Source organism: Tribolium madens, unplaced genomic scaffold, assembly GCF_015345945.1.
Source record: "Tribolium madens isolate multiple individuals breed KSU strain unplaced genomic scaffold, Tmad_KSU_1.1 Scaffold_97;HRSCAF=244;Tcas5.2_LG3a, whole genome shotgun sequence".
Taxonomy (NCBI): domain Eukaryota; kingdom Metazoa; phylum Arthropoda; class Insecta; order Coleoptera; family Tenebrionidae; genus Tribolium; species Tribolium madens.
In genome coordinates this window covers 9,203,081-9,216,120 of record NW_025401069.1, presented here as the reverse complement: position 1 = coordinate 9,216,120, position 13,040 = coordinate 9,203,081, and the positions used below count along the sequence as shown (strand labels likewise).

Sequence of the window (13,040 nt, the reverse complement as noted above, 5' to 3'; positions counted from 1 at the left end):
TTAATGCATCCTCTTAGACTTCGTGAGGGTGCCTTCGAGGCCAAGTCAAAATGCTTTATTTTTCGTCGTTTTTCAAACTAAATAGAGTCACAAAGGACGCCACATCATGATTTGTTACATATAAAGCTTCTGTCCTTTTTATTTTCATATAATGCACGAACGACTATACCAACTAATCCCGGAGCACCCTTCAGTTTTCCGGGCGCGTATTCAATTCTCTCGTTCGTTGTAACGACATGGCAGACGATCATGTTGCCTTCTTGACGTCGGCAAATGAGCCGCGTGGCAAAACCAGAACGAACACAAGAGCCGGATGATGGGCACATAGGCGGCTCGTTAGTTTCAAAATAATACAGAAGAATAACAGAATATCTTTAAATACAGAGAATGCACATTTGAGACTCTTGTTATTGCAGAAATGCCTCAGTATCATTTTTTGTTTTCAGGATGGAAAAGAATGGTACGCAGGGGTCGCACTTGTAGAATAAAGAAATCCACGATCTACTAGAGCAAGCGTTGGTAACAGCTGCAAATGTCTCTCAAATCTAAACTTCTTATTAGAGGGAAACACTTAGTTAAATCGTGTGTCCGACTTTATTTTAGCATTTATATTAACTTCAGATTTCGGATTTAGTTTTGACGACGAGTCGCCGGTGAGCGGGACTCCGACAGAAGCCGAATGTGGAAGAGAGAATGCGGTGTGCCGTAACGATCCAAGGGCCAATTTGGCTTCCGTCCAGCGCCCTCTTAAAAGTCATCCCATTATTGCAGGAAGGGGGTGTTAAGGGATGATTCGCACTCACCTGAGATTCAATTTGTTTGGTTGACGTGTTGGCACGCGAGACACAATGCTTGCACATGATGAGGCGAGGTTAAAAGCTATTGTGATCCACTTTTCAAAGCTATCGTAAAGCGATTTCGGGAGCGACTCACTGATTTACGGATACCTTTTCGTTCGGTCACCGACGAAAATAAACACTGATTTATAAGGTCGTCGGGGATTTACTCGAATACTGGTTTTAATTACACATGGAAAAATAGGTTAATGGATATGAGAAAGGGGTGGGTTATCAATTATTAATTGCACCGGTCAACGATTCTTTAAATCACTCCAAATTGGAAGATAATAAACGTCGAGCTTTGACGTTATATACGAGGATAGATTTAATCTACTTTTGTCATTAGCTAGTGACTTGGTTCTAACTGTACAATTTTCTCATAGTTAATATTTCCTTAATTACTTGTACTAAATGGTAGTTTTCGTAATGTAGCGATTACGCCACACCTGTAATACACGTTAGTTAACTAGAGTTTTACGATTATGCGATATTGCTCTATGGCTGCTGAAAACGTAAAAGACGAATTTTAGTGGTGAGCTTTTAGGTCAGTAAACTGTTGAATGGGCCTCACGTCCACGATCATCGTTTATCTTAAGTGAAATAAAACATTTCTTCAAGATACAAGCCATTTCTTGAATTTTCAAAAAAATATTTAGAAAAATAACCGACGGGTGATCTTGAGGGTGGAAAAGCGTTACCGATTAACTGATATTTCGTCCTATTAGAAGATTGAAAGTTTAAAAGTTCGCTTTACTTCAAGGACCAATTCCATCTATCTGAATTGAAGATTCCGAACACATTTAACTTAAACAAGTTCGATCATCTGATTGAATTCAGTCACTGTGAAACGGAGTGAAAGAACCAAACCAAAGGAAATTTAATCGAATTAAATTACTAATACGAATTAAATTTAATTATACCGAATTGTATTAACGTAAAACACTTCAGGGACCAAATTGGTCAGCAAATATATATGAATTAAACACATTATTGTGGTAGATATGGGAAAACGTTCCACGTCTGTAACCTCCTGCGTACAGCGTAGTTCCGACAAACGTAAAACATTAGGAGGAAAAGTAACATATTATGTTATTGTAAATTATATGACACAAAGTGTTTAATGTGTTGCGCAGTAACGCAATTTGATTTAACATCAATTTTCGCCGAAAGTAGAACACTGCGGGAATGATGGGATGTTCTCATTCGGTTCTGGTTTAGCAAACTCGGGACGTCCTGCCAAGTAAAATTCCTTGTCGGAGTCCTGTCGGCATCCAAGCGATGTTCCGCCTGTCTGTCACTCACCTTCTAGTTAAATTTCCTATCTGCCAAAGTTAACTCGCATTTTCATGATTGACTGGCATGAGCTGAATATGACTTTATATTTCAACTTTCCATTCGAGTTTTTTGTTCAAATCGTGAATATTTCATATGCATTATAACTGCTCCGAGATAGAAAAAAATACACAGACTGATATTCTCGCCGTCTCGATAAATATTGACAGCGGTTCGGTTTTAAACGCAAATATCAATCTCGGTACGCGTCTATAAATCTTTAATTATTTTCCCTTACTTTCAGATGAGTGCTTCTGATAGCCATTAATTAGGTTCCTTCGTTCCTTCCTGTCGCAATGAACACTAATATAAGCACGGTAAGTCCTTAATTAAAATGATTCACGTGTTCACTTACCTGAGTTGGAAACAAAAGAGAGAAAGCGCTCCCTGCGTGTCTGCTTAAGTACCTACCTAGTCTGGCAACTTTGCCATATTTCTGGAAACATTTTGCAAATGTAAACGCGATTTATGCTTTCTGAGCTGAAACTGCGGGGACGAATATTGCGACAAAAGCACAAGCCGACGACGAGATGTGTATTTGCTTTAGTGCGGTGCTTGCAAGCGAATGCATTCTACACAACCAGGACCTACTTTCCTTCAATTACGCCCTTTATCTCAAGAAAGTTTTAAGTAATGCACAACTGTGTGGGGCTGTAATTCTTACATTTTCGCTTCTTTGTCATTAAAATGTTAAATAGGACAAAAATGAAACTACATTTACTCTTTGGCAATATACAAATGTTAGGTATAATTTAAGAAATAAAGTCTGTTTTTTTTTTAAATGGAAATGCCAAACGTTGGCACCACTAGTAAATTCATTCATGGTAATTTTAATAAAGGAAGTTGTCAGTTTCGGTTTTTTGAATTAGTTTGAAAACAATGTTATTAAACGTCAACACAAAAAATCGTCTAAGAAAATTTAGAGACGAAACACGAAAAAAGAAACAAATTCGGTACCGCTATCAGTTTTTAGAAATTTGGAAACGAATAGTTTACAAGCAGGAAGTTAAAAATGCGCCCGCTAAAATGTAGACACAATTTGTAATGCAGGTTTGTTAAATCTCAATTTTTAGCAAGAAATTGACTAAAATTCAAAACAAACATGAATGAGATAGTACCTCCGAATGAACGCAATTAAATTAGTCTTTTGTGCATTGTTTTTGAGGAACGAGTTGGAAAAGTAACAATTTTAAAACTAAAGTAAAGAACAATTTATAAAATGCATTAACTTCAATAAATTTCACAAAATTTATTGCCAATCATCATAATACCCACTTGTATCATTTACTAAATAACTTTTTTCTTGTATATACATTCTTTTTCTTCAAAGTTTTTGTAGCAAGAACTTCATCTTTGTCCACAACATTGTACTTTGTTGCGGTGTGTTTCTATCAAAATTATTAGCACTGAATTCGGTCTTTAGACCTTAGGTAATGATGTCTGTTCTCAGGTATTCAATTATAGAGCTTTCAAAGAGCAAACAGGCACACAAGATTCGTAAAAGTCAAAATTTTGACAACATCTCAATTTGAAAACATAACCAAATTTTTTTAACAAAGTTTCTAGGGACAAAAACAAAGGGCAAACAAAATTTATGGCTATGGAGACAAGCTGCTACCAATTTTTTCACCAAAGAAAAAACAGACTTTACTATTTTTTAGTGTTTTCTGACAGAAAAGTTACCAAATATCTAAATCATATAGAGGGAATATTGCTATTATTTTTACTACGAAGTGTGTTACATTTTTGTTTCATTGGGAGAAAAAAAACTACATTTACTAGTTGGCAACCTATAAATGTCATAGTGTTTAGAGATATTATGTTTAAAAAAAAAAACAAACCGAATAAATGTAAATCTGATAAAATAAAAATTGGTATTATCCTTACTTAAAAGAATTGGTAGTATAGTAGAAAATAGAAGCTGGTGCGGATCTAAAATAGAAATTAACAAAAATTCCCAGCACATTAAAACTTTTATTTATTCAACTTTGACACGTGTTTCGATAACCAAGTTAGCATCATCGGAACGTTGATAAAATTAATGTTTTATTTTGTCTATTTTGTGAATTACGGATGTACCGGAAGATGTGTTGGCTAACTCTGCGAAAGAATCTTCAAGAAAAATTTAGTGGTGATCTTTTTCTAAGAGAACCAGTGATGATATCGTAAAACGAAAGAAAGGTCCTTGGACAGATTCTTGTGGGGCACCTAAATCTAGGAGATTGCTTTTACAAAATTTATCACACTTTGTCTGTGATAAAATATGAACAGAGATGAGCGAAAGACTGGCGATTTAATTAACTGGTGGCTGCGTCGAGCTGAGCACATATATCCAAGTTGTGAGCAGTGCGCACCACCGCAAGAAATTAATTAGTATTGTTGGTCGAGGGGATGGAATTGATGTCCGCAACAGCGATAAATCACGTTGACAAGAGAAGATATTGTCTTATTAATTAAAAAGTTGAAAAATCGTGTTCGGACAAAGCGTTTGAGTGGCATACCACCCAGGAGGCAGTCAGCAGCGCCGACTCCTCTCCGGCATTAATAAGGGATGAGGCGCGCGTTAATCGACCACAAACCGCGGGGCGGCTACCTGTTCGTTGACCATGTGCGTTGCCGAACAGATCGTTAGTGTCACCATTAGCTTCTCTCTAGATTTATAAACGCTTGGGCACTTAGAAGATGAGACGATAGTGGGTTCGCTCGTTCCTCACATTTCTTACATCTAGCTAGAATTACTTCCCGTACAAACAACGAGAGAATTATTTTCAATTAGATAACAGTGGGCGAAGCGGACCGTTTAAGGAACGCTGTAACCATTAACGTTAACGGCTTATATTCAATTTCTGGTGGCGTTATTTGGTATGTTTGACGATAATGTCGTCTAATCAGATCTCTCGTCTTCGCGCTTGTTAATGCGTTGGGAACAGACTTAAAGTAATTGGAATTAAAGGTATTTACTTTCATCTAAACGGGTATCGCTAAGTCGAAGTGTTTTTAATGCTGTACAATGATATCAAAGCATGTATCAGAAGCCGCTCTGTCAATTAGGGACACCTTTTTTACCTACATCCAAGAATCCTAGGACACGACCACTCGTGAGAAAAACTCGAAACGTTTCAACCACCCCAATTTGTTTAAATCCGTACCGAAAGATAAGCATCTACTTTTTGGCATTGCGAAATTCATTTTAGAGAAATTACCCCGCGCACTAATCCGTTTCAGCGTCGGTATTGCTTTAGCCCCCCTAAGATTTGGAGCGTGCGAATCGAATTAAAAGTTGTCTAATGGTCGGCAAGGGGGCGCGCGTAAATTAAATTTCGTCAGTGATAAATATGCATAACTTGCTTGTTTAAAATTTAATGGCAAAACCTTTACATATTCAACGTATCAAGTTTGTGGGGTATGCCACCAGTATGTATCACTTAAATCAGGTCAAAGTTTGAAAGGGGTTGAGTTTAGGTTTTATGTTTTGGTGACAACGATGACATCGTAACGAACGCCAGGTATCCTAGCTCACTGGGGGGTCGAATGAGTTACGGGGCATTCGCTGCCGGCGTGACGACATCCAACACGCCCCCTAGAATTAAAAATGAAATAGTCCCGGACCGTAAAATATGTCGTAAAATGTGGCGTTGGCGCAGCAGACCACCAATTTATCGCCGACGAAAGCCCAATCGAATTGAAGAGAGCCGAGATGAATATGAATGAATTAAGTCGATTGGGTGGTTAATTCCAAAAAATGAACGACTTGAATGTCAATTGTGGTATTTTATTGGTGCTTCTCTGTTAATGTGAATAGAAATGGGTCCGGATTTGTGTCCTGTGGCACCCTCTATTTTATATTTAGTTAGAAATAATGAATAATATTTTTGTGGCATGTTTTGCATTTTCTTGTTACTCAAGGCGACAGATTCCGACATCTCGTTTCGCATTTGCAAGTTTTCCATTTTGTGTTAACTCAGTCCAATCCGCTTCTAATTTGTTGCAATTTCGTATTTCGCCTATTCGTTTCCATAACTCAACTCCTCACTTTACTTATTCTTTCTCTGCGGCTATAATTCACACATTCCATCTCAGATAGAACCTCGTAACGTGTGTATAAGCGTTAAGATTGCGGCCTTGCGCCGAGCGCCGAGCTCACGTGTCTAAATTATTCGCTGCAAGGCTTCAGCACGTAAATTGGCGGTGCAGAAGAACGTCGTCGAAGACGTCGCTTTCGGATCCATATTCATGAAACCTGCGACGATACATCACCCTTGCCATTATTTGAACCACTTTGGATTTGCACACAACACTATAAAACCGTTATAATACAATGATTCCCTTTGCATTGATCAGGGACGGCGCCTCGAGCGTCTATAAAAGTTGGCGCGAGTGCTCCGGCTCTTTCAATTTAGGTCTGGTGTGAGAGAAGATTTATCGACGACGGCGTCGATGCTGCGGTTTGCGTTACCAAATGTCGCTGGATTTTCCGTCACGCGCTCGTTTACCACTAGCCTCCTTCATAACACTTATAGATCAACAGATTTATTGAATCGCTCACGCGTTGCAGGCTGCGCTAAGACCGGAGGATTTTGGAATAACCAGCCTTGTTTTTGCGGTATTTACACCGAAAATAGGATCACAACAGATTTGTTTACTTATGATGCCATGTTTTCTTTTAAGACGTTCTGAAACGGATTACCAATGTTTTTGCCAGTTAGACTAATGAGGCACTTGCCTTAAGTCCATTAACAGCATTATTTACATGATTAATTTGTCTGAACCATCTTATAGTAAGTAGTAGTCATTATAAAAAATTTAGTTAAGTACTTGTTTTACATGTTTAGTATATGTGTCTCTCTGAACTGTCCTAACAACACATTGTTTTGAACTTGGTTTTGACAGATGATTTCTTTCTCAATAATATTTCAGCTGGATTAATAACTGCGTAAATGTGTTCCACATTTTGCCCTCAAATGATGCCTTCATTAGAGACTGAAAGTTGTATTAAAGACCCTATAAAAATAAATGTTCGTTTTTTTCCTCCAACACAATGTCCAGCGAACGATGCGAAGAACTTTTCGGACAAAAACTGGGTTAGTTTTGTTTATGGCGCCTTTTGTGAAAACCAATATAAAAAAATTCTTAAATATTTGCACAGTTAAGCGTTTTTGGCTCTGGTATAAAAACTAAACTCCTTTGAAGTGGTGTTATTGCGATCGATTGGAAACCCAAGAAGATGGTTTATCATGATGGCGTGCACACAATTAATCAACAAAGGATGCGCTGGGAGCCCTCCAAGTTGTTAGCCAACCACGAAATAATGTACTGAGTTGCGGAACTATTCTCCCAGAATCACTTTATAGTTCTTCGCCGCATGGTTCAGCGGTTAGAGCCAGTGTTATTGTTGAGCTATAATGACCTCAAGTTGGAGAGAGCGCGGAAAGGGCCGAACTCAGCTCATGTAATATGAAGGGAGGGTCAGTCAAAGTCCGGAATTTTACGCCTCTTCCTCCATGCATAATATATGTCCAGCGTGCACCAACTGTACCTTAAGAAAAAATCACAGTAGACAATGACCGATGTCGAGCTCTATTGTCACGCTTTGGTCAACAGGTTGTACGTCATAACTGCGAAGCACTCTGTGGAAGCCTTAGGGACTTCCCAAGGCTCTCCCGCCTTTTAAGGAAAGAAACGCTTCGAAGGTATCGAAGTGTGGGCAAAAAATATACACTGGTGTGTCACGTGGTATGAAAAGGGTTAAAAGAATGAGGTTGGGGAACACATTGTTTTGTTGTTTGGGACGGGAGGGACTACGGTCATATTTTATTGAAGTTTGTTTGAAAAATGTTAATGAACAGGAGGTGATATTTTACATTTATACCCTCGGAGAAACAGGGAAATAGACAAATTGGACAATGTTAGCTGGTTAATATTAAAAGAGGAGTTGAGTTACCTATATAAAACGGAGTTGTGAAACTTTCTGGTTTGGAGTTCAGTTAAAGTTAAACAGATTGTAATTGTTGACTTATTTTAGGAAAAAATCTGTTTGGGCATAAAACATTGATTGAGTTCTTTATTCGTTCTCCGTTGAGTGGTGTATTATTTTCCACTTGAAATCTTTCTCCATCGTGTTTAGTTTGAATAAATGGAAATACTTTCACAGAACTTAATCGTGTGTCTGGCCTCTTTATTTTTAGAGTCATACGTGATTTTTATAAAATTTTGACATATAATCGATGAAGAAATTGCTGCTTAAAGGTTGCTTCCATTTAAATTTAATATTTACTTTAACTTTGAAATTGTTTTTCGTCCAAATTTCAGTCTTATGGCTCCCACGTGAACATAAAAAATTAATTATCTAAAATAACATCATTTTCTTTGTGAATCATGTTAAAAATTTTGATAACGCCAAAAACTTCATTTGTTAAATATATCAGAGAAGAAAATTTAATATTCAACGTACTCAATGCATAAACTAGTAGTAGGCCATCAGTTAGATTTTCAAAGGGAATAAAGCGAGGAGGGTGACGAAACTACAAGAACCACAACATATTTACTTAATCAAAACAAGTCCAACCCTCACAAACTGGTTAATTACAAGAGTCTATTGTATGCACGCTACCCTTAAGTTTAATTAAACATTTTTATAGCCAGGCTTTGTCCCTCGCCCGCAGCATTCGTCAATGACGTCATCTTTGAACTTGACTTTTCTTTTACGGTTATCCGGAGTAGTCCGGGAGTGCGCCGCAAATCGTAAAGGGAGGAAAGAGACACTGCTCTGTGATGCTCTGATGGACGTTCGCCTCGGGCTTTCCGAATTCGCTCCGTCTAATTCACCCTTGAAACATGAGCCATATATAAACCTACGTACCTTCGGGCTTCCGCAGAATTAAATATACGACACATGTGTCTACAGAACAGTTCGATTAATTGCAAATTGTACAAAGTTGTAAACAAAATCGTTAGGCAAATTAGCCGCATGCCGCACGTGTGTGGTCAAAATAAAACGCTTTATTTACGATACGCGTGCATACTATCAAATTGTGCGGTTTGCAGTGATAATTCCCTATTAATCTTCAATTATTTTGCGCCAGGGTAACCTGAAATAGAAGCTGTAAACAGAGATGATAAGAACACTAAGTAGGATGTAAAATGTTACTTCTGGATCAGGACATTTGGCGTCTTAAAAATCAAAGTTGAATCTTACAAATTTAGCTGTTTTCCAAAAAGTCAACAACCGAAAAAGACCTAAAACTCTTCAAAAAGCATAAATTTTTATTTATTCTAAAAGTACCCAAATATCTGTAGACCCCAAAAATTGGGCACATGAAAAAACAGGGTAGAGTCCTACAAATTTAGTGTTTTTCCAAAAGTAAACATCCGAAAAAGATATAAAAAACTTAGAAAATGTCTTGTTTTTAAACACCCCAAAATTGCTTTTTATTTCTGGACCAAGACATTTGACGTCTTCAAAAAACAAGGCAGAACCCTAAAAATTTTGCTGTTCTCTCAAAAGAAACTAACTGAAAAAGGCCTAAAACCTTTGAAAAAGCATTAACTTTTATGCACCCAAAAGTATCAAATATCTGTAGACCACCAAAAATTGGGCACACGAAAAAACTGTTGAAATCTCCCAAAATAATGCAAAATTACTTCAAGAACGCCCTAAAAAACTAACAAATTACCTTGTTTTTAAACACTTTACAATAGCTCTTTATTTCTGGACCAGACCAATTGGTGCATGCAAAAAAAGAGAAAAACAACATCAAATCAAAGAGGTATATTTGGCGCCTTACAAAACAAGACAGAATCCTAAAAATTTATGTGTTTTTCTAAAAGTAAACAACCGAAAAGACATGAATCCTTCAAAAATCGGAATTTTTTATGCGCCTAAAAATTAATAGACCACCAGAAAATGAGCACATGGGAAAACTGTTAAAAATCATCCAAAATCAAGCATAATTACATTAAAAACACTCAAAAAACCTTACAGCATTCCTTGTTTTGAGACACCCCAAAATGACTTTATTTCAGGACCAAGCCAATTGGGACATGCAAAAAATTTACCGGTCGGAATGACGACCGGTAAAAATATTAAACAAATAAAAGCACTTATTTTAAATACCTCAAAATGGCTTTTTATTGATGGACCAGGATAATATTTGGTAAAATTTAAAAAAAAACAGACCCGGTCTACTTTTTGAGGATGCCAGAAAGCACCTTTTGTCTAAGCCGACAATCAATTACGAAGTTAGGGATTTTTATCTTAAGATATGCATTTTCTCTATTGATTACATTAAAGGGACGCTTAAAAACAAGGCATTTTGTAAGTTTTTTAGATTTTAACTTTTGGGAAAACACTAAATTTGTAGGACTCTATCTTGTTGTTTTATGTGCCCAATTCTTGGTGGTCTACAGATATTTGGGTACTTTTGGAGTGAATAAAAATTAATGCTTTTTGAAGGGTTTTAGGCCTTTTTCGGTTGTTGACTTTTGGGAAAACAGCTAAATTTGTAAGATTCAACCTTGATTTTTAAGACGACAAATGTCCTGGTACGGAAGTAACATTTTACATCCTACTACTACACTAAATTTCTTTTTGATTTTTTTTTAAATCTTTATATGAATAAAATTTTAAAACTGCTGTCAGTCTTTGTTATTTAATTTTATTTAATATTTCTATAAATCAGTGAGCCTTTTTCCAAAGAAAACTTCATAGATGGTTCATCAGTGGTAATGGTAGTAATTATCGCAGTTACACAAATTTAACTCGTTTTACTGTTAGCCTATTTTCTCTGAAAAAGACAAGGAAGTTTTCTTTCTAAAAATCTTAAAAAAAACTTGTTTGAGACAAGAAACAGAGTGAACACATTAAAAATAATGTGTTGTATTTGTACTTGAAAAAGATAGGGCAACTGACTTTTAATGTTTTTTCTATAGAGGAAGGTATGTATACAATTTTAGAAAAACTTGTTTTTTGATGCCATCGGTTTTGATTTTTAAAAGTAATTTTTTTCTGTGCAAAAACGTTACCGTTTCCATTTATCATCTCAAATATATTGACTAGAAATTTCAGTTCCATTATGGCGGATTAAAATTTCAAAATACCCTCACCAAACCTCCGGCCTGAAATAATTGATTGCATTACCAAAATGCAATACTGTTTACGTGCCGGGATTGCAACAATGTCTGAATAGCATTTTATCCCGAGTACGAACACAATGCTTCCAATGCCTTTTCCATGTTCCAAACGCTCCTGAATCGAAAACTGACATTGTCGGTCGGTCGCATTGTTTTTTTCTTAAACAGTTTGTAAAAATTCATCCGAGCAATTCGCTGATTTGTTGCAAAATAAATCAAAAGGTTTTGATACAGAACAAACAGGAATCGGTTGACCTACATCAAAGGTTTTCGTCTAGACGTCGATTCTATTGCTTTGCATTGCACAGGTCGAAGAATAAATGAAATGAAATTGTAGTTGTGCTAAATTGTATTGACTAGCAGACAAATAACGCAGTGTTTGTTTTGAACTGGGAGGCAAGAGTGGGCCCCGGGAGAACCGACCTAATATTTTTCTTTCTGTTGAAATTGTTTCAGAAAGAGAAAAAACTAAATAACTGTAGATCGTCCAAGAGTTGCACAAAGGCCAAAGAACTACACCTGAATCAATCTTTCACACATAAAACAAATTATTCGGTTCGATTCACTAATCGAATTATGTTTTCATTAGGAGAATGCGGAGCTCGGAAGTATAGAATTTTACCAACCGATGGGGTGGAACGCGGTTAATAATTAACTTAAACCAAAGGAGTAAAAAATGTGGCGTATAGGTTCCATTATGGAATGAAATAGCAGATGAAATTTTCCTGTTTGTTTTGCTATGGATGGCGATTAACTGACCACTTCCGATGCAACTGATTTCATCGGAAATGTATGAATATTTATACATAAATTGATAAATAATTAACTTTTTTTCTAAATTGCTTGACTCGGTTTGTTATCAAATAAATAATAATCAACAAAACAATATGATGCACATTTTATATTTAGTCACACGACAGATCTATTAAAAAAAATATTCAGTTTAAATATATAAATAAAACAATGAAATTTCCTTAAAGGTAAAAGGCTCGGTTTAGTGTAGGTACATATAATTTTAAAATACTAAATATTTACCGAGAATTTCTTTACTCCTTTTTGGGAGCACTTTTTAAATTAGGTATAAGTGTGATTTTCTTTGATCCCATCGCATCTGTCAAAATCTGTATTTTGTTTATCAACACCGGTTGGATTGCCTCTTCCTGTAAATTTTATTTGAAAATATCGCCCGAAGAATGGAAGCTTTACGTGTTTTTATTTATGTGATACAGTCTGAAACTTATAAAAAGCACAAAAACTATGTAAAAAGCTGTTCGAAGCCTCGTCGTATTTTTCTTTTATTTGAATCCCTCTCGAATATGCGAAGCAACAGCGTTGCAATCGGCGTGCAACACCGGTACCAGATATCGACCAGTCTGGCGAAAGCTCACGCACCTGTGCTTTCATGTGTTCGCCGCCCACGCTGCGAGCTTCCACAGGTACCTGTATGTCCTTGCAGCCATTATCCCGTTAAGCTCGAACTAGCCATTACGAGGATAACGGCATCGCCGAACAAATTACTGCCACCTATAACCGGTGCAGCTTTAACCGCCAACGATATGATGAAGCTTTTTCGTGGCAGAAAGAGTGACACTATTGGAAAATTAAGTTGTGTTCGTGTTTGACTTTTTGTTTATCCGAGCGTGAGATGTAACGACGAGAAATAAAAATTAGAAAATTTTAACTTAATTATCAAGTCTGGTGTTGAAGAAGTTGCTGTCCTATTTGTCAGTTTTCGTAATG

The 13,040-nt window shown here is 36.7% G+C and overlaps 1 protein-coding gene across 3 annotated transcripts in view; it reads left to right on the top strand.

The window, feature by feature from the left end:
- LOC123014656 (epithelial discoidin domain-containing receptor 1-like) overlaps positions 1-13,040 on the top strand; it is a 168,336-nt gene that overhangs the window by 11,408 nt on the left and 143,888 nt on the right. For 2 of the 3 annotated variants that reach the window (XM_044413876.1, XM_044413873.1), the window contains exon 2: positions 2,416-2,488. The exons of the other annotated variant lie outside the window; for it this stretch is intronic. The gene's annotated coding sequence lies outside the window, so the exon portion shown is untranslated. The remainder of the gene's footprint in view (positions 1-2,415; positions 2,489-13,040) is intronic. 3 annotated transcript variants of the gene reach the window in all.